Genomic DNA, 24,178 nt, shown 5'->3' with positions numbered 1-24,178 from the left:
TTAATTGGTTCGTTTTCTCATAGCCTTTTTTGGATATCAGTCCAATTTTTTAGATGGGTAGAAATTAACCTGTGCAACCCCAATGACTCCCAGCCCGACCACCTCCCCCTTAGCGATCAATGAGGGTCAAGACATTGTGATAGATGGGAGTCCATTACTCTGTCATTCAAGAAACAGCTGGCTGACACTCCTCCCTCCCCCATGAGCGAGCACCATTGAAACAGGTAGAAGCAAGGTCCCCATCACAATTTCCCCTGGCACTGGAGAACACTCATGATCAGATTGGGATTGTCAGTCTTCAGCTTTTTGATCAACCAGAGAACTGAAACCCACTGCTTCCCTACTAAATGTGGATGCATCTCACAGTAACTATGTATCCCATAAACTAAGGAACATATAAAAACCATGTATATGAAACAGGTAGAAATATGTACCTCTAGGTTACACATTTGAAATTACTTAACTGAATTCTGGTCAGTATATTGGAAACAAAATCCCTCTCAGTCACAAATGTAGCTAGAAGTGATGAACCATCACTCCTGTTTCCCTTTCAAGCTACACAATTATATCACTATAAATCAGTTTTAACTATGATGGTTACATACTATGAAATCCTGGGTCTTGTAGTGCAGAGAGGAATATTTAAAATTTTCCTAAATGCCCTAAAGGCACCAGATTCCAAGTGATATTTGAAGCTAACCAGGCTCAGCTCTGGTTGTTATGTAGAAAAAGAGCTGTAGGATGTACTTCAGAGAATGGTACTGTCAAAACCAACTCTGGAGACCTTCCCACACTACAAAAATCTGCAGAGAACCATCATTTAAAATTCAGGCTCTCCGCGTATTGCTTGCCCACACAGAGTGTCAAAACCACACCTTTTGGCGATGGGCTGGCCAGACACCACCTATGCTGAACCTATGCAGCATGGGTGGGCACAGCCACCAGCCCCTTGCCCTCCCTGCCCTCTTTTCCAATGCTTTAAAAAAAACAAGAAAAGCCATCTTACCAAGGCTGGGGGCTTCTGCTTCCTGGAGGCTTCCTGGAAGGCCCACATCTTCTCAGATGTTTTCTACCCAGAATAAACCTGGATTTCCAGGTTTATTCTGAGTTAAACTGCATTAGCCTGGGGTGTCATTTGGACACCTCACAATAATGTCCACTGTCCACAAGGCATTGTGGGGCAGTGTAGATGGGATCTGAGTAGTCTTTACCTAAGAAAACCCTATGAAAAGAAAATTTATGAAAGCCCTATGAAAAGAAAATCCTAAGAAAATTTATAAGTTGACAAATGACTTGAAGGCACATACACACAGTCATGCACTTATGATGTTTTCTCACGCAAACACACCCCACCTTTCCAAACACTTTTAAAACAGAAAAATGCTATATGTGATGCAGCCCATCCCAAAATGCAAAGAAACAGAACACCACAGTAATATGATCCCCATACCCACAAAAGAGGAATAACGTCATTAGAATTTTGAGTCAGAGAGCTTTAATGCCACACCAAACTACTAACTCTGTAAGACCTCCCATGCCAGTTAAATTGGAATTATAGTGCTATAATTATGTAGTGTGAAAGGGCCCCAGTTACCCAAAATGGTGTCCACAACAGTGCACTATAGCCCTTTGGAGCTGGGGGCGGGGATGAGTCTCTCTAATGTATCTAGATAATAAGTATATTTGTACAAAATATTCATAACCAAATTGAAGAATGGCACAGTTATCAATAAGAAAACTCAGAAGGCTTGGTAAGATTTTTTCCCTCATTTCTCTCCTCCTCAAGACTATTGAGTTGGTTTCATAGGACTCTGAATTGAGGTAAAACTCTCCTATTTGCTTTCCTTCTCAGAGTAATTTTCCAAACTTGCAAAACTATTCATGGGGTCTTTTTTTGCTTGGCATTTTGGCAGTAAGCATCGCTTATAGGACATTGCTTGTTGCATTTTTAATAGCAGCATTATGACTTTAGTACTGCATTTTTATCTTTTCCCTCTCCCTCCTCCCTGATTTTAATACTTCTTCCAACTATGCAGCTGTTGAAAGATAAATAAAAAATGATAAAAATGAATAAAAACGTCTGGAAAGATCAAAATGCTTTATGCAAGTGACATGACTGACTCATAGCATGCAGGATTAATAGCAAGCTAGGCAGAGCAGGGGGCTCCCTTTTCTTTATTTTCCACTAGAAAGCAAGCAACATGGATTGTAATTTGCATGTTTTAAACTCAATATTATGGACAAAGATTTTACAAGATGTCCATTGGAATACACTCTAGATAATTTCTGTCCTGTAAACAATATGCTGGGGTGGAATATACAGCAATGCGTTTCCTGTAAGTTTCATTAACACAGCTGTGCAAACATTTTGCTCAGTGATTAAAGTGGCCCACGCCAAATCAGTAATGTTCCTCCATTGACAGAATGTCATTTTGCACCAAAAGAAAGCAGAGGAGCAAAACACCATGAAAACTACAAGCAGGGAGCTCAGGTCAGTCAGTTTATCTGACTTTTAGAGGCAGTGGGTATTTTTCGCAATCAAAGGATTTCAAAGCAAACAAACACCCAGGGGAACACAAAATTACTTGGATTTAGTTTCTGGCTTAGTCCATTGAAAGCTTCCTGGCATTTTGAATTTTTGTGTTTACTTACAGAAAAAATCCAACATAATTGAATCAGAGGCAGGGTGCTCACTATCCCCAAGATACTTTAAACCCTTTAAGAGCCATTTATTTTTTCTCTGAGTGTTATTATTGGCAGAGTCGATTTGTTGTGAGGTTGTAGTATTTGTGAGTGCAATTTTCAGGATTATTATTATTATCATTATTATTGTGTTTATTTATACCCCATTTTCTCTCTCCATAAAGGTGAATCAATAGCAAAATGATGTTTCTGTTGTCCTTGATTAATTTTTCTGGCCATTCCTGGAACCAGTTACAATATTTTATTCCCTAACCTGGAGATGGTTTCTTTTACATTCCAATATATTTTAGAACAATATATCTTCCTTTTTTAATTTTCTTTTTTTAGTTATAGTGCATAGCAGCATCAATCAAAGTATGTCTTTGCGCTGTCACTATAAACAAAAAATAAAATGTCAAGGGAGAGAGCTTGCCCTTCATATCAAAGAACTAGACTTGAGCCTGAATCAGTTTGAATGAAAACTGTTTGTAATATTTGGTGGTCCATTTAATATAATCCCCAAAAACAGAATGGGTAGGAGGGAACCGAAAAAAATGGCAAAACGGATTAAGGGAGCCAGATTTTTTCAGCTACTGAAGAAAATAGAGTGAAGTCTGCAATATACTTGAGACAGGGGTCTGGCAGGGCTCCTGGAGAAGATGGGATTACCTGCAGCATCTTTTCTCCCTCCCTGGTAACAGCAGCATCTGTCCATTAAAAAAAGGTTTCCTAGGCTCCTCCTTCAGTTGAAGGCCCTGCTGGGAACTCACTTTCCCAGCAACACTTTCATGGAGGCAGGCATTGAAAAGTCTCTGAGTTCCTCTCAGAGCATGATGGGAGTGGAAGTTTTCTCTCTTTATTGTTTCTCAGCCAATAAAAAGCCTGGTTGTGTCCATGCTCTGATTGGCTGAGAATGGGCACAACTGGTGACTACAATTCCCAGAAACCTTTCTTGTGGTTTGTCTTATTTTAAAAAATGCTATGATTAAAGCTTAAAATAATTTTAAAAAACCAGTAGATTGGTGAATTGTTTGAAACTTGGCAGGCCTGCAGTTGTAAATGGGGTCTAAAACTGAGGTAGGTTTCATGTAGATACGCCTTAAAATGGCTGAAGATTGAGCCTTTCAAGTTTCCCATTGTTGCTGAAAGAAAACGACAACATACCTCCCTATTCGAGTAACTTCCTGGTGAACAGAATGAGGGGTGAGCCGAAAATGGAGCCTGAAATAGCATGCTTTTTGGTCGAATTGCACACCCCTACCTCAACAAATTTTGGAAAATCCCTAAGGCAAGATAAGGAACTATTTTTTAAATAAGCAATGCATGGAAGTGGAAGAAGACAACAGAATAGGAAGGACAAGAGACCTCTTCCAGAAAATTAGAAACATTGGAGGTAAATTTCAGGCAAAAATTGGTATGATAAGAAACAAAGATGGCAGGGACCTAACAGAAGCTGAAGAGATCAAGAGAAGGTGGCGAGACTATACGGAAGATCTGTATAGGAAGGATAATAATATTGAGGATAGTTTTGACGGTGTGGTGAATGAATTAGAACCAGACATCCTGAGGAGTGAGGTTGAATGGGCCTTAAGAAGCATTGCTAACAACAAGGCAGCAGGAGACGACGGGATCCCAGCTGAACTGTTTAAAATCTTAAAAGATGATGCTGTCAAGGTGATGCATGCCATTTGCCAGCAAATATGGAAAACACAAGAATGGCCATCAGACTGGAAAAAATCAACTTATATCCCCATACCAAAAAAGGGAAATGCGAAAGACTGCTCCAACTTCCGTACAGTGGCCCTTATTTCTCATGCCAGCAAGGTAATGCTCAAGATCCTGCAAGGAAGACTCCAGCAATACATGGAGCGAGAGTTGCCAGATGTTCAAGCTGGGTTTAGAAAAGGCAGAGGAACGAGAGACCAAATTGCCAATATCCGCTGGATAATGGAGAAAGGCAGGGAGTTTCAGAAAAACATCTACTTCTGCTTCATTGACTATTCTAAAGCCTTTGACTGTGTGGATCATAATAAATTGTGGCAAGTTCTTAGTGGGATGGGCATCCCAAGCCACCTTGTCTCTCTCCTGAGGAATCTGTACAAGGACCAAGTAGCAACAGTAAGAACTGACCACGGAACAACAGACTGGTTCAAGATTGGGAAAGGCGTACGGCAAGGCTGCATCCTCTCACCCAACCTTTTTAACTTGTATGCAGAACACATCATGCGATGTGTGGGGCTGGATGAATGCAAAGCTGGGGTGAAAATTGCTGGAAGAAACATTAACAACCTCAGATATGCAGATGACACCACTCTGATGGCCGAAAGCGAGGAGGAGCTGAGGAGCCTTCTAATCAAGGTGAAAGAAGAAAGCGCAAAACCCGGGTTGCAGCTAAATGTCAAAAAAACTAAGATTATGGCAACAAGAATGATTGACAACTGGAAAATAGAGGGAGAAACCGTGGAGGCCGTGACAGACTTTGTATTTCTAGGTGCAAAGATTACTGCAGATGCAGACTGTGGCCAGGAAATCAGAAGACGCTTACTTCTTGGGAGGAGAGCAATGTCCAATCTCGATAAAATAGTAAAGAGTAGAGACATAAGACTGGCAACAAAGATCCACCTAGTCAAAGCCATGGTATTCCCTGTAGTAACCTACGGATGTGAGAGCTGGACCTTAGGGAAGGCTGAACGAAGGAAGATAGATGCTTTTGAACTGTGGTGCTGGAGGAAAGTTCTGAGAGTGCCTTGGACTGCGAGAAGATCCAACCAGTCCATCCTCCAGGAAATAAAGCCCGACTGCTCACTGGAGGGAAAGATACTAGAGACAAAGTTGAAGTACTTTGGTCACATCATGAGGAGACAGGAAAGCCTAGAGAAGACAATTATGCTGGGGAAAGTGGAAGGCAAAAGGAAGAGGGGCCGACCAAGGGCAAGATGGATGGATGGCATCCTTGAAGTGACTGGACTGACCTTGAGGGAGCTGGGGGTGGTAACGGCCGACAGGGAGCTCTGGCGTGGGCTGGTCCATGAGGTCACGAAGAGTCGGAGACGACTGAACGAATGAACAACTAAGGCAAGAAATTGCTACAAACAGCCCTCCAAAGATGAGCAAGCAAGACATGATAGGAATGTGTAAAAACCCAAAGTTATACTGTGAGAACCACACTTCTTTAGACCAATCTGGAAGAGCCCAGATCCAAAGCAATTTGGTATAAGATAGCTTATGGAACCAGAATTGAAGATGGATGCTGATAGAATTATTTCAAAAAGTGTTTTATGCTGTTTTAATAAACGTTGGAAGTACAGACCTTTCAAAACCAACTCCAATAATGCTGTTCTTTTTAATGAATGCCAATAGATTTGCTTTTATTTGGTACCTTATGCATTTACATATAAATTGCTAGATAATAGCTCTGCCCTCTATCTCTTTAGCATTTGATGTTAATGGGCTGGAAGAAAGGTCATTGGCTTGAGATTAATGATGTTTTGGGGCCATGGCGAAAATTTGGTCCCAGAGAAAAAGCTTCCTGCCACCTTAAAAATCATGACCTCCTAAAAATACAAGCAAAGTTTTATTATTACTGTGCAGGCATGTCAGTAAAACTAACTGACATCCAAGACAAACAGTCTGTAGAAAAGGTTCTTAACTGCTAAGGGGGTGACCAGGGAGTTCAACCCCCCAAGGCTAGAGCAGGCTATGGCTCCACCTTGTCATCATTAAGCAGTCATGAGAAAGACTCCAACCCAGAGGAAGCAGTGCTGAACAGCTGTGACTGGGAAGTGAGTAAAGCACCTCTGCTTTGTAAACAGTCTTTGCTGGCCCCTGAAAAAGATTGCTAGGCCTGGAGCATGAAAGATAACGCCAACTGAAATAAATGAAGAACTGGCTTAAAAACAAAGATCAATGTTGGATGAGTTGTTATGCTAAGTGTGCTAAAGAATAAATCCTACAACAGAGGCTGGCAAAAGAGATGGACATGCAGCACAAGACTCATCTTCCATGCACTGCCAAAACTATCCTGCTTGACGGGGAAATTAAAACAAAGCTGGAAGTGGCCAGAAATCTGTCTATGTTTCAGGGAATTTTTTAATGCACCAGTGCACAGGAGTATGCACACAGTACTCATTTTTCAAACAACTTCCTCTGAGGTTGCTAGGACAGAAGCATCCCATTTCACAGGATTTCAGGGCCAAACAGGAGGCAAGAGAATGAGAACTTATGGTGTCAAAGAATGGTGCCTTCTGATGTCAACACAGTGAGCGAGAAAAGGGGAGGACACTGAAGTGATACTGCACAAGAGAAATCTGGATAACTGGTGCACTTCTATTTACATATTTATTTATGTATTTATTCGATATAGGGATTCATGGCAAAATAATAGATATAAAAGTGCTCATAAAACAATGTGAGTATAATTATAAAATTCAAAAACAATAAAACAATTTGTGATAATAAAACTGTTAGTATGAAAAATATTAAAATGCATCAGATTTTATTTCTACCTTAAAATCTCAATCATACTGCCTTTAAAAGTCCCAGCACTCATCAGTTTATAAATGGCAGATGGCAGAAAATGTCTTACCCAAAGGCAAGCAAGAATGAGGTTGCCCTGGCCTCTCGGGAGTGAGTCTGGGAGCAGCCAATGAGAAGGCCTTCTCCCTGTTCCCACCAAATGATCTTGAGAGAGTGATGGGACAGAGAGAAGAATCATTTCCAAAAAACAAACAAAAGAAAACTATGATTGATGGGGTTGGCATAAGGGGGAGCCTACTTGAAGACACATAGAACAGCAGCAGCAGCAGCAGCAGCAACAACAACAACAACAACAACAACAACAACAACAACAACAACAACAACAACATATATCAATGATTTTAGCCATGATAGCTAAACAGAATTTTAATAGTCAGTAGCCTTATTCTATGTTATGGGAAAGACAACCATGAGAGAGGATTACTGCTATTCATGGATTCTCCTAAGCATCTTGAAAAGGAGGCATAGACCTTTGGTCTCATCCATAGGGGCTCTTCTGATATTCCTGTGTCAGTACTAAAGTTAACATACACATAAACACTTTGCTATCTGGTTGGATGCACCCTTTGAGTACATCCTTTGTAGGTCAGACACTAATTACCAATTCCATATCCAAAAGTGGCATTCCAACTGCTTAAACTCGCTTCCATTGGGAGCATTCCCTTAGGGCCAGCCTCCAGGAAATAATGAGAAAAAAGAGAAAATACACAGGGATGGCATAATAAACAACTCATACCACTAAAACTGTTGACTGCTTGCAATTTGCCACCCACGCCCTCTCCAGTTTAGAAGCCAGGGAGCTGACCTATTTTCTTGGGGAAGGGCTTGTCACTGGGACTGGATAAGGCTGCCTTTGATCAAAGCAGGGCTTCCTGAGTGAAGTAATCTTTTGTCCATAAAGAATTAACACAAAGAGTGGGAAGGATGGAGAAAATCATGTGCAAAAAAGCAGAATGGAAACAAATTCCATTTGGCATGATTGGCTTTGATGTGACAGAGTCACAAGTTTTGTGCCACTGTCAAAGAGCACACATAAAAGTTTGCAATGAAGAAGCAAGGGAAATGAGAATTTTTGAGGATGATTAGGGCTATCAAACATCTCAGAAGGAAAAGAACTGTTCTTTCTCAAGGCTGCCTTTGCGGCACCAAGGGATCTCCCACATTAGGAGTGGGTAACTTTGTGACCTTCTAGATGTTGTTTCACCACAACTCCAATCAGCCTTAGACACTGGTGAAGTATTATAGGGATTGCAATCATGCAACATCTGGAGAGCCATCAAGCTACCCAATCAAGACTTTCAGCCAACTTCCCATACTCAAAATTGCTATAGTTATCAAAATGGCCTCACCAAGGAACTTTTCCATGGCCATTTTTTGAACCTGTAGCATATCTACACTACACATCATAGCCAGCTTGATTTGCTGTTGTGTGCTTTCAAGTCACTTCCAATTTAAAATGATCATAAGGCAAATGTATTATGTAGGTTCTTGAGGATAAGACTTGTTTAGAAAGAATTTTTCCTTTGCCTCCCTGTGGCTGAGCAAGTGTGACCTGTCCAAGGAACCTCAGTGGGTTTCTACGATACCTGTTCTCTGGAGTTCTACCCCACATCTACATAAAGCACATTTACCTTGAAATCACTCTGACCAGTCCACATGATGTACTACCAGTTCTGCAGCACCAGTACTGCTTCCAGCTATTAATCTGGTACAAGGGGAAATATAAATTATTCAAAAGCTTCCAAGAAACTCTAGAATGATTCCAATGTTTTCAAAGTGTGGACAGCTAGATCAGGCTGCATCTGAGGCAATCTAGTGTCCACACCACAAAAAGACCTACCAATGTTATACCGGCCAGAAGCAGCTCTAAGAAGCTGCTTCTGGCCGGTATAACATTCTGGTGTCCACACCACAAAAAGACCTACCAATGTTATACCGGCCAGAAGCAGCTCTAAGAAGCTGCTTCTGGCCGGTATAACATTCTGGTGATATCTCTTCTACTGATCTCATAGCTAGGCATCATCACCAGAAGTGACATTTCCAGCAAGGCTCTACCGAGGTCCTGCTTGGAGCAGCTTCTAGCAAGTGAAATGGCAGTAGTGGCTCCTGAAGGACATGGTATTGGTATCAATGTGTTGTCAACCTGACTGGCCATCTGGACTCCAAAAAGGTCTTCAAGGTATTTCCACAATGGTAAATGTAGACACCCTGTGCTGCATTTGGGGCAGCTCTGGAGCAGCCTACTCCAGAGTATTTTGTCTGGTGTAGATGCAGCCCCTGTGCAACACTCAAACCACTACATCATGCTATCTTTCACTAGCTGAATTATTTTTCTTTACTTCAAAGATTCCTGGAGATTTCAGTCCCCTGAGAGTGAAGGGATTTATCTAACAGCAACCTTTTGCTCTTTGACCAGACTACCTTTTAAAACTACGTTGTTACTGAGCTACAAAAGACATAAAATGATATGACAGACAAAAAATACCTGTTTCTTTTAAGTGAATTGACCTGACTATAATTATCATTACTTTATTCACATTGTCCAGAAAATGGTTAGAGGCTTTTAAAAACTTTTTTACTCTTTGCACAATAATCGTTGACTTATCGATAGGTTACATCAAAATCCATAATTTTAACCCCAAAATTGCCCTCGACTTACATGAGGTCGACTCATACATGATCATTTTCAGACTATATGTGATTTTTTCTTCTCTTTTGTTTAAGGATATGGCTTCTATTGCATGATCTTTTAAAATAAAAGAATTAAAACTGGAAACAATCATGAGAACAGGGCTATGTACAGACTTTCCATAGACATCTAGGTGGATACTGTGGATAACAACATGTTGGAATAGATGAGATTCTTCTCAGATCCAGTAGAGCTCTTCTTATGTGCTTGTCTTTCCAAAAAGGTTGGCATGTATTCTTACAGTGAACTATTTAATATCAGTATACAAAATATCTGACCTGCAAAAAAAAAAAAAACCCTGCTATTAGAAGAGTGAAAACAAATACAATTTCAGCCTTCTGGAAAGAAGAGTTAAGAGAAGCAACTATTCAAAAATCTTGTGAAAATCAACAAACGGCAGCACAAAGGCAAATAGAAAAAAAAATCAAGAAGCTCAAAATCATTTTCTATCTCAGCTGTATGAATAAGATTTATAACCATGGGCAATGCATGTCGTCAGAAATTGGAAGCAGATGGTAATGTATAATTCTCAGAAGAACAATAGATAGATATTTGTGAATGTGGGCCTACAAACTGTCTCAGTAGATAAGAAGATGGGAAAGAAAACAAACAATCTCTATAAATAGTATCTTATTCCTAGTAGAATAAATAAAAGTATACAAGTATACTGCAGGGAAATATAAAAAAGTAGCTTCAACAGCATCAAATACGTACTTTTATCACATTTGTTCAGCTGAGTTAGGGGGGCTACATTTAGATAGACAAGTGAGAACTATCTGCCATTGACTGCTAGTTTATCTTCCATGTACTCCTTTTCAACACCACAATGTGGTATACTTCCAAACAGGACTGGCCCCATCATTACGTAAAATGTGGTAACTGCCTTGTGAAGTGTCAAAACAGGGCAAAAATTTATTAAATTTACCATGGAGAAAACGGCTTGTCCCATGAGTCAAAATAGAATTGTTGGCTTTGGACACACCTTGACTTGATGCATCACATCAGGCAGCAAAGAGTTTTGAGCTATCACTGTTTTCATATTAGTGACGTCATCATACAAGGGTTTTTTTTAGTATCCTAAGATGCTTCCCCGCCAGTCCAGAGACAGATGGGCATGCTTCCCATCAAACTAGAAAGACCCGTATCCACTAATTGCAGTGAAAGTATCTAAACACATAGAAAGTGTATGCATACAAATACAAATGCCAGGAAAACAAAGGGTTGTTACATTCACATTAAATAGAAATAATCTGTTCTTTTCTCAAAAGATGAAAAAAAATCCTCTTCGTGTGTGGAAATAGTTACTTCCCATCATCACACAATGTTGCTGGACATCTGTTGGTGGCCCTGCCCACAATTGAAGTGGAAGTGTCATATGACACTTCCCTCGCAACACAGAAGCCTTCCTGTGCTGTGCTGGCTCCAATGGAGCCAGTATAGATCTGTGCCTCTTAGGCATTACTTCCCCCATGTGGTAAGGAAACATTATCACAATGAAGTGGTATGTGGGGAGACAGTCACCCTTCATCACTGCCTTTTCACCACAGAGGCTGGAGAAATAGAATTGGGGGGAAAGGGGGGGGGAGAGGCTTCCATGTGATCAGATCATGAATCTCAGAGATGTAGAGTTTAACCCTTTAGCCCATACTCCCAATTTTCAAATTTAGACTGGCCATGATGTCATGAAAGAATATTCTGTTAAAGGTGTAAATTTAAATTCTCAAGGGGTTATCCCAGTAGTTTTGCCCTAGGCCCCAAAATCAATCAGCAGTTTAGATAGCTCCTTTAATTATTAGACTAAAAACCAGAGCGGACTCACTGTAGTACTGACATCAGAGCTTCTTCAAGAATGATACTGATAACTTGGAAGGATGAGTAAAATGGTAAAAAGTCTGCAAACCAAGCCCTATGAAGAACCACTTAGGAAGCTGGTGATGTTTAGCCTGGAGAAGATAAGATTTAGAGGCAATGTGATAGCCAGCCATGGTTAAATATTGGAAAAGATATTATGTTGGGCAGTGAGATGGCTTGCTTTCTGCAGTTTCAGAGACTAACACCTCATCATACCTTCGGTGGCTGCTCAACCTGCTTTGCTGGACTCCTCCAGCAGCTCTTTGATCAGGAGGAAGTGTGGTGCAAGCATGGAGCCCACAGCTTCCCCCTTTGATGGAGTGGCAACGCAGGAAGCCTCCCGTGTTGTCAGGGCATCAGGGGCACACCGGTTCCATCCTCCTTCACCCACAGAGCCAGCACAACACTGTGTGATCAGAGCCAGCAGGCTCTGCGGGTGACTGGGGCCAGATTGGTGTTTGCTGCCAAATCTAACCCATATGCAGTCATGCTGGCCACATGACCTTGGAGGTGCCTACAGGCAATGCCAGCTCTTAGAAATGGAGATGAGCACCAACTCCCAGATTCAGACACAACTGGACTTAATGTCAGGGGAAAACCTTTACCCTACCTTTACCTATGATGCAGTTGTAAAACACGGAGCAATGGATTCAAGCTACCAAAAGAGCTAAATAGGTTTTTTTTAAAAAAATCTAAAATCTTATAATTGAGAAAGATAGCAACAGCTGTCCATGACCAACAAAGGTTTTAGCAAAACTAGAAATAAAATGACAATGGGATGACCCCCATTACCAGTTCTTTAAATTCGATACTAAGAATATTTTCACATTGTTATTAGTCACACATTTATACAGGTTAATAGAGACATCTGTCTCTGGTTATGACTTTTTCTTTTTAAAAATGATATATGGGCTTCATTTTCTATCTCCATAGGTTTTACTGCTCCTGTATGAGGATTTTCTATTAGGTGCCAGAATAGAAAGAATAGCTCTGTAGATAAAAGAATATGTTGATGTTATTCTAAAAACATTGTTCCTTCGTATTGCAGCTGGTAGAACCAATAAGGAAACGTGTGGATTTTACTTTTCATTAAATAACCCATAGAAGAACCATAAGTCAGGGATGAAAAATAGCTGTTTTTATTTTATTTAACAAGAAAGACACTTATCTCCACTCAACCTGATCAAATGTTTCCAATTATGATCTAAAGCTACAGCCTTGGTGCTAAAGAAAGGAATTCTCTCTTTTTTTAAAAAAAAAAATGTGTCATTCCATTAAAGCTACAACATTATTTCAGGCTTTTTCTGTTACTGCCAGGCAGAGAAAGAAAGAAATCTGTCAAATGCTTTAAGAGGGTGATATTTTCCCCCACTCTCCTTGCTGCAAAGCTGTCAGAAAAAATGTCAAGAGAAGAAGAAAATGTATACTTGCTTCTTCTGTACTGGTGTATCACTTACAAATGGATCATGTATAGCCACCTTGTGCCCAGACCCTGACTGATCCCAACCACAGTAATATATTATCACTGCCCTGGTTTCTACTGTGTTTATTGTATGTATTTGTTACATTTTTGCCTATTTTTATACCTGACTACAGGTACATGAACACTGTAGAATTAATGCAATTCAACACCACTTTAACTGCCATGATTCAATGAAATGGAATTGTGGGAATTGTAGTTTTACAAGCCTTCTCTGTCAAAGAGTACTGATGCCACAAGAAATTGCACATCCTAGGATTTCATGGAGCAGAGCTATGGCAGTTAAAATGGTGCCAAACTCTATTAATTCTGCAATGCCGAAGCATCTTTCCTTTCTCCACTATAATTACATCTTCCAGGATTATTTAGGGTAGAGCCATAGTAGTTAACATGGTAACAGACTGCTATAATTGTGCAGAACTAGTTCTCTAGTAGACCATTCTAAGCGGTTAAACTACAAATCTTAGATTCTATAGATTCGAACCATGATGATAAAAGTGTAATCAAATAGCTATAATTATGCTATGTTTAATATTGTGCTAAGGATAAACAAAAGCTCTGATTCTGTGGATTAATCTGCTGAAGGGTAGCAAGAAATGATGAATATTCTGGGCACCACAATTCTGGGCACCACAATTCAAGAGAGATATTGACAAGCTGAAATGTGTCCAGAGGAGGACGACTAAAATGATCAAGGGTCTGGAGAACAAGCCCTATGAGGAGCGGCTTAAGGAGCTGGGCATGTTTAGCCTGAAGAAGAAAAGGCTGAGAGGAAATATGATAGCCTTGTATAAATATGTGAGAGGAAGCCACAGGGAGGAGGGAGCAAGCTTGTTTTCTGCTTCCCTGGAGACTAGGACGCGGAACAATGGCTTCAAACTACAAGAGAGGAGATTCCATCTGAACATGAGGAAGAACTTCCTGACTGTGAGAGCCATTCAGCAGTGGAACTCTCTTCCCCGGAGTGTGGTGGAGGCTCCTTCTTTGGAAGCTTTAAACAGGGGCTGGATGGCCATCTGTCAGGGGTGATTTGAGTGCAAAGTTCCTGCTTCTTGGCAGGGGGTTGGACTGGATGGCCCATGAGGTCTCTTCCAACTCTTTGATTCTATGATTCTATGATTCTATGAATATGCACACAATATCCTGTACTTTTTTCTATCCAATACACATGATTACTACTTATTATTATATTATCAGAGTTTCAAAATACATTACACACAGTCCCCAAATTACGAACAAGATAGGTTCTATAGGTTTTTTAAAGTTGAATTTGTATGTAAATCAGAAAAGTAACATTTTAAGTGTAAATCCAGATAGATAGATGGATGGATGGATGGATAGGATAGGATAGGATAGGATAGGATAGCGTAGGGAAAATCTAACACTCCTGTGGCATTTGTTTTGCTGTCTGGCCCCTGTTCAAAAGATTTCACCTCATGTTCTGTCCCTGTGACAACTGGATTTTGAAAAAAATAGTTTGTGGAAACAAGAATTGGTGATAAAGCTTCAGTTGAAACACCTTTCCTTGTGATAACTCTTCCAGGAGTGAATTTCCTTTCCTATGTTCTTATGTTCACCCCTGTTCTTAACTGTGAGTCAGATATAAGTCAGATGTTTGCAACTTGGGGGCTGCCTGAATATGGTCCATGTAGACTCACATAATGCAGTTGAATTGCATTATATGAGTCTACACTAACCATATAATGCAGTTCCAAAGTGCATTATATGGTAGTGTAGATGAGGTCATAGACACAATACACCATCACAAGAGAGCCTTTTCAAACTTGTATTTATAATAACTAAGGATTATAATGCTTCCTGTCCTCAAAGAAACAACAGAATAGCTTGCTGAATATAATTCTTGAAAGTTTGTCAGACTTCTTGGTAGCACAACAGATCTTGATCACTACATGGAGCCTGTGAGTGCTATATGTTCGCTTCCTATAACATACTAGCTGTTACGAATGGAATTTCACTCCCACTCTTTCTCCCTATACTAGTCTTGACTATTTTCAAAGTTGCTTGTATTCTATAGTTGCATGTTCATGGGTGGCAAGGGATTCAGAAGATGCCATCTGTATGGAGCATTGCAGCTTATGGTTATGTGTAGCAACTGATGTCTGCTACATCATCTGGTTTTGATGCAGAGAATTGCCTCTCCCAGAAGACATGCCGAAGCACTGGGAGTACAAGGAGAAAACATCTCTGCACTTTAACACCATCACAGCATCTTTACCTGCTTTTGTTTAGTTTTGCCTCTTCAGAGCACTGTGTCAGGATGTGCCTTCATGGTTTCAAGAGATCCCAAGAAAAGTCTTCTTCCTGACAGTAGAGGGAGTAGTTAATGATAGATTAGTTTATGGTAGGGCCATCTGGCCAAGGCCTCGCTTTGAAGATGTGGGAACGGAGTTCTAGCCTAGCCTAAACTGAGATAAGCCAGGAGAGAGAGGGGGGAGCAAGGCCAGGAGGGGGGATTGGCTGGCGGGAAACCTCAGTTCTCTCTTTGCCGTTAAACTGTATGGATTGAATAAACTACAATTCCAGGACTTGTGCTTGTGAGTGTGAGTTTCATTCTAAGACCCAGCGGTAACCCTGACATAAAGAGAGAACTCACAACTTCTTGTTCCACCCGTGAGGAGTGCAACTATCCGGGGAAGGAGCATGTTCGAGGAAGGAGAAATCCCGATGGGAGCTGGACAGAGTATTGGACTTTCCCCCTCCCCGAGGCTGGAGGACGAGGAGTTCGGGGACGAGGGATCTCCCCAAGCCGGAGACCTAGAGAGGGCAGGAGGAATCCCCACGGCTGCGCCTGAAGATTGGGGAGCCCCCCTAACGTCCACGCAGAGGCCTCCAGAAAAGGACATAACCGTACGGCGCAAGTTGCCCATGTTGGGGGCGAGGGAGCCTCTCAGAGAACCCTCTCCCCTCGGCAGCGCATCGGCCCCGCCTGCGCAGCACCTCGGAGAGAAGGTAGATGCGATGGAAAGAATGCTGCAGACCTTTTCATTCCAGCTGGAGGAGATGAGAAGGGAGGTGGCGGCATCTTGGAGAGCCACGCTGGAGGAGAGAGAGCAACGACGCTCCCTCCCGCAAGGTATGGGACGGGGGTACCGGCCCTCCGGGAGGGTAGCCTTCGCCACAGAAGGAGAGCCCTCACACCCTCCCCCTGGGACCTCAACATTTGCATCAGGATGGGGAGGGAGAAGTCATCTCCAGGGGGGCCCCGGGAGAGGAGAGCCACGAGTAAAGTTCAACGGGGACCCCAAGCAGCTCTCCTACTTCATCACCAACGTGAGGCATTACATGGAGGATTATGGGGACGCCTTCCCCTCAGAGGGAGCCATGATACACGCAGTGGGGGCCAATTTGAAGGACGCAGCGGCCGATTGGCTCATGCAAATGTACGACACCCGGGCGCCGGAGTTGAGAAGATTAGAAGATTTCCTACGGGCGCTCCGGGCGAGATTCCAGGACCCCTTGGCGGAGGAAAAGGCGAAGGGGCAACTCAAAAGGATCCACCAGGGCAACAAGACTGTCTCTGAATATGCCCTGGAATTCAAAGCCATTGCAGGCAGGATTAGAGACTGGTCGGACGCCACCAAGCTCGAATACTTCCGAGCAGGCTTGCGCTCCGATGTGTTGGAATGGTCTTTGCACCGGAGCAACCCAGCCACCCTCGAGGAATGGATTGTGTTGGCCGGAAGGGTCGAGTGCGATCAGGAGCAGATGCCACGCAGAGCGAGAGAGAGAGGCCGAACTCAGCACCCCGCAGCGGGACCGCAGGGGGGCCCACGACGCCCCTCGCCCAAAGGGAGGTCAGCCAGCCGCGAGAGGAAAGGGAGGAGGGGCCCCTGCTTCGCATGTGGCCAAGAAGGACATAGAGCAGCAGAATGCCCGAGAGGACGCACCCCTCCCAACGCTCCCAGGCCTGACAAGACACCACCCCCCCCCCCCCCGAGGCCAGCACCAGGATCCAAACCCGCAAAAGGGAAAGCCTCCACGGCTGTGGAGTCCGCTCTGGCCCCGTATCAACTCCCCGCGGAGGAGGAGGCAGACCCGGAGGGCGCAGACAGAGACTTCTACCTGGCGGGAAACGGACAAGATCTCCTGTGAGGACCGCCGACAGGAAGATCGTGAAGGCGTCAGGCGGTGAGTTGAAAAAGTTAAATTGTGATGTGCTTAAAATGACTGTGGCCCTGTTCAACCCCAAATCGGGACTGAAAATAAAAACTGAAGCCATGCTGGATTGTGGGTGCACCAGGTACCTAATCACCCCCTCCCTGGCAGCCCAACTGGAAGTCAAACCCCAGGCATTAAAGACTCCCGTTGTCTTCTCCCAACTGGATGGGACAGCAGCCCACGGGGGCCCAGTAATGGAAAAAACAAACTATTTACATCTGGAAATGGGAACCCACAAAGAGACTTTGCAGTTTGTGATATCTCCCATGGCCCACCAGCCGGTCATACTGGGAATCCCATGGCTGAGATGGCAAAACCCTCAAATTAACTGGGCTGAGGGGGTGATTTCCTTCACGGATGGGGAATACAGGCCTGAGGGACTCAGCCAGCCACCCCCCCCCCCATGCAGATACAAGGAGCGCAGGCGGAGGCAACTCCGGAGGGCCTAGAAATCGACATCCCAGAGGCTTATCGAGAGTGGGCAGACGTTTTTAGCGAGACTGAGTGTGACCAGTTACCCCCCCACAGAAAAACAGACTGTGCCATTGAATTCGAACCCGATGTTAAACTGCCCAGCCCAAAGCTATACGCGATGTCCGAACCAGAGAGGAAAGCCTTAAGAGAATTCCTAGATAAGAACCTAGAAAGAGGATTCATAGTGCCATCCACTTCGCCAGTGGCCGCCCCAGTGCTTTTTAGGCCCAAGGCAGACGGGTCGCTGAGACTGTGTGTGGACTATAGGGGGCTGAACGCCATATGCACCGCTAACCAATACCCCCTCCCCCTCATGTCAGACATCTTGGCACAACTAGGCAAAGCCAAAATCTTCACTAAATTGGACATCAGGGAGGCGTTTTACCGCCTGAGAGTGAGAGACGAGGACTGTTGGAAAACGGCCTTCAATTGTTGTTATGGGCAGTACCAGTGGGCCGTAACCCCCTTTGGTCTAAAAGGAGCCCCCAAGGTTTTCCAACAATTCATAAATGACATCTTCCGGGAGATGCTGTATGACGGCCTTCTGATCTATCTCGACGATCTGTTGATATACTCAGACTCATTAGATCAACATATAAAAACCACACAAAAAGTGCTCCAGATCCTGAGGGAGAACCAGCTTTATGTCAAGCTCTCAAAGTGCGAGTTCCACCACACCGAGCTCACTTATCTGGGGTTCTGCATATCCACAGAGGGGCTAGCCATGGACCCAGCTAAGGTTCAGGATGTGCTGGCGTGGGAACCCCCTCGCACCAGGAAGCAGTTGCAAGGATTTCTGGGATTTGCCAATTTTTACCGGCAATTCATCAAAGACTTTGCCGAGGTGGCGCTGCCCCTCACTGAGCTACTCAAAACAAAGGGAAAGGGGGAGACAAAAAAGGCAAAGACCCCGGGGGCGAGACTGGATTGGACCCCCGAGTGCCAAAGGGCTTTTGAGGTCCTAAAAACAAAATTCACAAGCCAGCCCATCCTAACACATGTCCAGCCCTCTAAACCTTTTGTAGTACAATGCGACGCCTCAGAGGCGGCCTACGGGGCGGTGCTATTGCAGGCCGATGAGACGGGCCAGCTCAAGCCATGCGCTTATTTATCAAAGAAATTCTCTGAAACTGAAAAACGGTGGCACGTTTGGGAAAAGGAATCCTTCGCAGTGCGAGCGGCATTGGCCCACTGGCGACATTTCCTTGAGGGCACCCAAATCCCTTTTGAGGTGTGGACGGACCACAAAAACTTGCAGGCACTGCAGACCCCACAGAGACTTAACGCCAAACATCTCAGATGGGTCCAGTTCTTTCAGCGATTCAATTTTCGCCTCAAGTTCGTCCCAGGAAAGACGAACCAAGTCGCGGACGCGCTCTCGTGCATGCCTGAAGCGGACTACTCATCCCCCACAGAGTCAGGAACGCTCTTTACTAAACAACAGATGGGTCTGATAGTACAGACCCGGGCCAGCCTCCGAGACAAACCCTCACCCCCCAGCCAGCCAGCCGAAGTGGTTCAGGGCTTGAGAGAGGCGGCTGAAAAGGATGAGTGGCTGCAAAAACACAAGGGGGAACTGACCCAAATGGGGGAGCTCTGGGCCTATGGGTCCAAATATTACGTGCCAGCATCTATGCGAAAAGACATAATAAAAAGGGGCCATGACTCGCTGCTGGCAGGTCACTTTGGGTTCACTAAAACCCTCAAGCTTTTGGCCCGCCAATTCTGGTGGCCTGCCATGCGCAGAGATATAAAAGACTATACCCAAGAGTGCCCAACCTGCGCAAAAAACAAACAAAAGGTGGGAAAGCCCACGGGGTTGCTGCAAACCGTAGCCAACCCCTCACAACCCTGGACAGAGATTGCTATGGACTTTGTAGTGGAGCTGCCTGATAGCCAGGGCTACAACACCATTTGGACTGTAATCGACTTGTTTTCCAAGCAAGCCCACTTCGTGGCCTTGAAACGGCTCCCCTCGGCCCCTGAGTTAGCTAAGCTGTTTCTTCACCATGTGTTCCGGTTACATGGCTGTCCAAACAGGATCATAAGTGACAGGGGCACACAGTTCACCTCCAAATTTTGGAAGTCCTTTTTGTCCATGCTGGGGACTGAGCGGGCGCTAAGTACAGCGTTCCACCCTGAGACTGATGGTGCCACCGAAAGGGTCCAAAAGACACTGCAGCAGTTCCTGAGATGCTATTCCACTTACCAACAGGACAACTGGGCTTCCCTACTAGACTTCGCTGAATATTGTTACAATAATAGCGAACATGCGTCCACGGGAGCTTCGCCTTTTAAAGTTGTGGGGGGTAGGGACTTCCCCCCCTTCCCTGGCCTGATGCCCCTGGGGCCAGGGGAAACCCCCGATAAATGGGGAGAATCCATTGCAGCGGCTTGGCCGATGATCAAGCAGACTCTGGACAAAGCCAAAATGGACTATAAAAAGTTCGCTGACAAAAAGAGGTCACCCCAGCCCCAGTTCAAAGTAGGTGACCTGGTCTACTTGTCCACCAAATATTTGAGATCCACGCAACCTTCGCGCAAATTGTCAGCTTTGTATATTGGGCCCTTCCCTGTCCAGGCCGTTGTCAACCCAGTCACCGTGCGGCTGGAGCTGCCCCACACTTGGAGGAGGGTCCACCCGGTGTTCCACGTGAGCTTACTCAAGCCCGCGGCCGCCTCTCCTAAGTGGTCTGAGGCCGATTCCCACCCGGTCCCTATCATGGTGGGGGCTCACACTCACTTTGAGATCAAGGACATTTTGGACTCTAAAAGGACACGGGGGAAGCTATATTACTTGGTCCAGTGGTCCTCTAAGGCCATCCATCCCGAGTGGGTGTTGCAGGAACACGTAAAGGCCCCGCGCCTTGTGAAAAGGTTCCACTCTGCTTTTCCCCTGAAACCCAAGCCTTGAATTTATGTCTCATTTTGTGTCTCTCTTTCTTTTCCAGATGGGGGCCATCTTCCGAGGGGGGGGAGATATGTCAGGATGTGCCTTCATGGTTTCAAGAGATCCCAAGAAAAGTCTTCTTCCTGACAGTAGAGGGAGTAGTTAGTGATAGATTAGTTTATGGTAGGGCCATCTGGCCAAGGCCTCGCTTTGAAGATGTGGGAACGGAGTTCTAGCCTAGCCTAAACTGAGATAAGCCAGGAGAGAGAGGGGGGAGCAAGGCCAGGAGGGGGGATTGGCTGACGGGAAACCTCAGTTCTCTCTTTGCCGTTAAACTGTATGGATTGAATAAACTACAATTCCAGGACTTGTGCTTGTGAGTGTGAGTTTCATTCTAAGACCCAGCTGTAACCCTGACACACTGTAAAGATATCATCTTGATACCAGAAGCAGCATTGGCAAAGATACAGTGGACCCTGCTACATGAATATATTTTTCAGTTTTTATTGTCTTCCATTCTGCTTTTAGAGTATATATAACTGTAGTTAGATTACAACAGAATAGCAGTGCACTGATAACCATCAGCCACCAATGTACCAGAATATATATCTTGGTGACATGTGGCAAAAGTAAGTGATACTCTTGAAAGCTGTGGACCACAGCTCCCACATCATGTCCTCAAAGGGGGCACCTGGAAAACAAGGACTGATATTATATCACCATGTCATCAACTAAAGGAGAATCACTATTTTAAAGCATCACTATTCATTTGGAATAGAGTTCCATATTTCTGATGTTCTTGCGAGCTTGTACATATTTTAAAGATGCCAGTGAATGACCTAGTGGTCAACAGTGGCTTCCATATCAGTGGGGCTTAGATCCATATTAAGAATCCTTTTGTGTGTAGAGTTCATTTGGTTACACTTTACACAACAGGATATTCCAAGGAAGGCAATTCTGTAAGCAATAAATCAATTCTTTGCAAAAGTAAGAAATATTGCAAACATTACTAATAGTTTTGTACAATTTAGATGACAACCTTGTCCAAGGAGACAATGAATCACATCATCAAATTCAAAGCAAATGTGGTGAGAAGGGAAAATGTAACCGACTGAACAATATTCTCTAATTCCCAGCAGGAGTACACTTTCTCTCTCTTTTTATCACCAACATCCAATACTGTCATACAAACAGCTATCCAAAAAAATTCAATACAATTTAATTGATATAACTTCTGATGTAGTGCGTGGGAGCAGGTGGTTTCATTGGCACTGTTTTGACTACTGTCAGAGAAGCCTCCAGGGGAACCCATGTCTGCTTCTGTTGGGAGAAAATGGCAAGCATGACTCATAACACAAACCCTGCAGACCTTAATATTTGTACCATTGTTGTATCTACACATTGATACAAAGCCCCTGAGTGTTACACATTGTCTGGACAATAAGAGACATGGTCTCTGCCACAAAGAAATTACACTCTTGTATAAGCCATTGGCCCAAAGCTTATTTCAGTTATAGCCTATTATGGATGAAAAGCAATTCCACAAGATTCATTCAATGCACTTTCTGAATGGAAAAGGATAATGGTGCCTGGAGAAAGTGTTGACAGGGACACGAATATTTGGCAGATGCTGCACAAACTCCTCTTTACCATTTCTCAGATTACATCTTGATTAAGGTCCAGAACCAATAAAGCTTCTAATTAGGTGGGCCTAAAGGACCACCTCCTGTTCACACATGCCCAGTTTGGCAATTCAACAGACCCATAATGATTTCAGGAAGGACTGAGGCTTACAATGCTAGTATAGCAGAAGGCTTCAGACCTTTTTAATTTCCACTTTTTAAATTCATTCTGGTGATTTCAATAGCACAGCTGTAGCCAAGGAGCTCTGGCCAAAACCATTTGTCATAATTCACTCTTCAATCAGAAGGTTCTGATACAAAGAAGTAATACCTAAGAGAAGCAATGGGTTCCAGATGAAAGCCTCCTCCCATAATTGACTCAATTAGTAAGAAGAAGATTTGATAAGAACCATCTTCAAGATGCCCCACCTCAACCAAAATGGATAGACACCAAGGAGACACTCATGCCCCTCCATCCTTAGCAGTGCCTTCAAAAGAAAAGCCACAGGGTTGAAAGTGTGAACAACTCTTGCAGAAGCTTAATTGAGAAATTCTGAGCAATTAATCACCTTCTGTCTCAAAATCAAGTAAGCATAAATCTCCCAGATACTGCTTGGGAGTTCTTGTACACAACAGTTTACTCTGTGCCTCAGTGCTGTGTTGCACTTGGACTTATTTCACTTCTTGACAACTGGATTTGTTTAACTGTTCTCTCTCACTGTCTTTGCTTTTGGCTTTGGTTATTGTCACTGTTGGTTTTCCTCAACTGATTCCAAAACAGCTAAGAGCTCATTTTATCTTTGGTGAACTTCCTAGATTAACCATTTTTGACCCAGGCTGATTTGACTTTCCCAGGACACTTTCTGCCAATAGTTAATAGGACACCACTGCTATTGTGCCTCCTTCCCAGGGTACTTTTAGGAAGCAAATGGCAGCAGGCAGGGCACTACTGCCTGCTGTCTAAACTATTGACAAAACCATTGACTTCAAATCAGCTGTGGGCAAAGCAACCCATAACCTATGTGTGGTCTCATATGCATTTTTGCATCTCTTGGTCTGTTCCAATGCCCTGTGTTTCCCAGCCCACCACCACACTATGACCATCACCATCACAGAAAAAATAATATCCCCACATGCCTCTAGAACATGGCCCTATAGCCCGAAAAAACCCACAAGAACCTAGTGATGCCAGCCATGAAAGCCTTCGACAATACAATATCCCCACACCTGGATGCCTCTAAGACAGGCTCTTTTATTTGGAAACACTACACAGGGACTTCCAAATTTCACATAATTTTAAGTGGCTAGGTCTAAACATGAAATTAATTTAAGTTCCATATACACCTTATAGCAGAGGGTAATATTAATCAATATTAACGAATTAATCAATATTAATCAATAATCAAGGTGAAAGAAGAAAGCACAAAAGCTGGGTTGCAGCTAAACATAAAAAAAAACCAAGATTATGGCAAGAAGAATGATTGACAACTGGAAAATAGAGGGAGAAAATGTGGAGGCCGTGACAGACTTTGTATTTCTAGGTGCAAAGATTACTGCAGATGCAGACTGTGGCCAGGAAATCAGAAGATGCTTACTCTTGGGAGGAGAGCAATGTCCAATCTCAATAAAATAGTAAAGAGTAGAGACATCACACTGGCAACAAAGATCTGCATAGTCAAAGCCATGGTATTCCCTGTAGTAACCTACAGATGTGGGAGCTGGACCTTAGGGAAGGCTGAGCGAAGGAAGATCGATGCTTTTGAACTGTGGTGTTG

The sequence above is a fragment of the Anolis sagrei genome, chromosome 4, assembly GCF_037176765.1.
Source record: "Anolis sagrei isolate rAnoSag1 chromosome 4, rAnoSag1.mat, whole genome shotgun sequence".
Taxonomy (NCBI): Eukaryota; Metazoa; Chordata; class Lepidosauria; order Squamata; family Dactyloidae; genus Anolis; species Anolis sagrei.
This window is presented reverse-complemented; position numbering follows the sequence as displayed.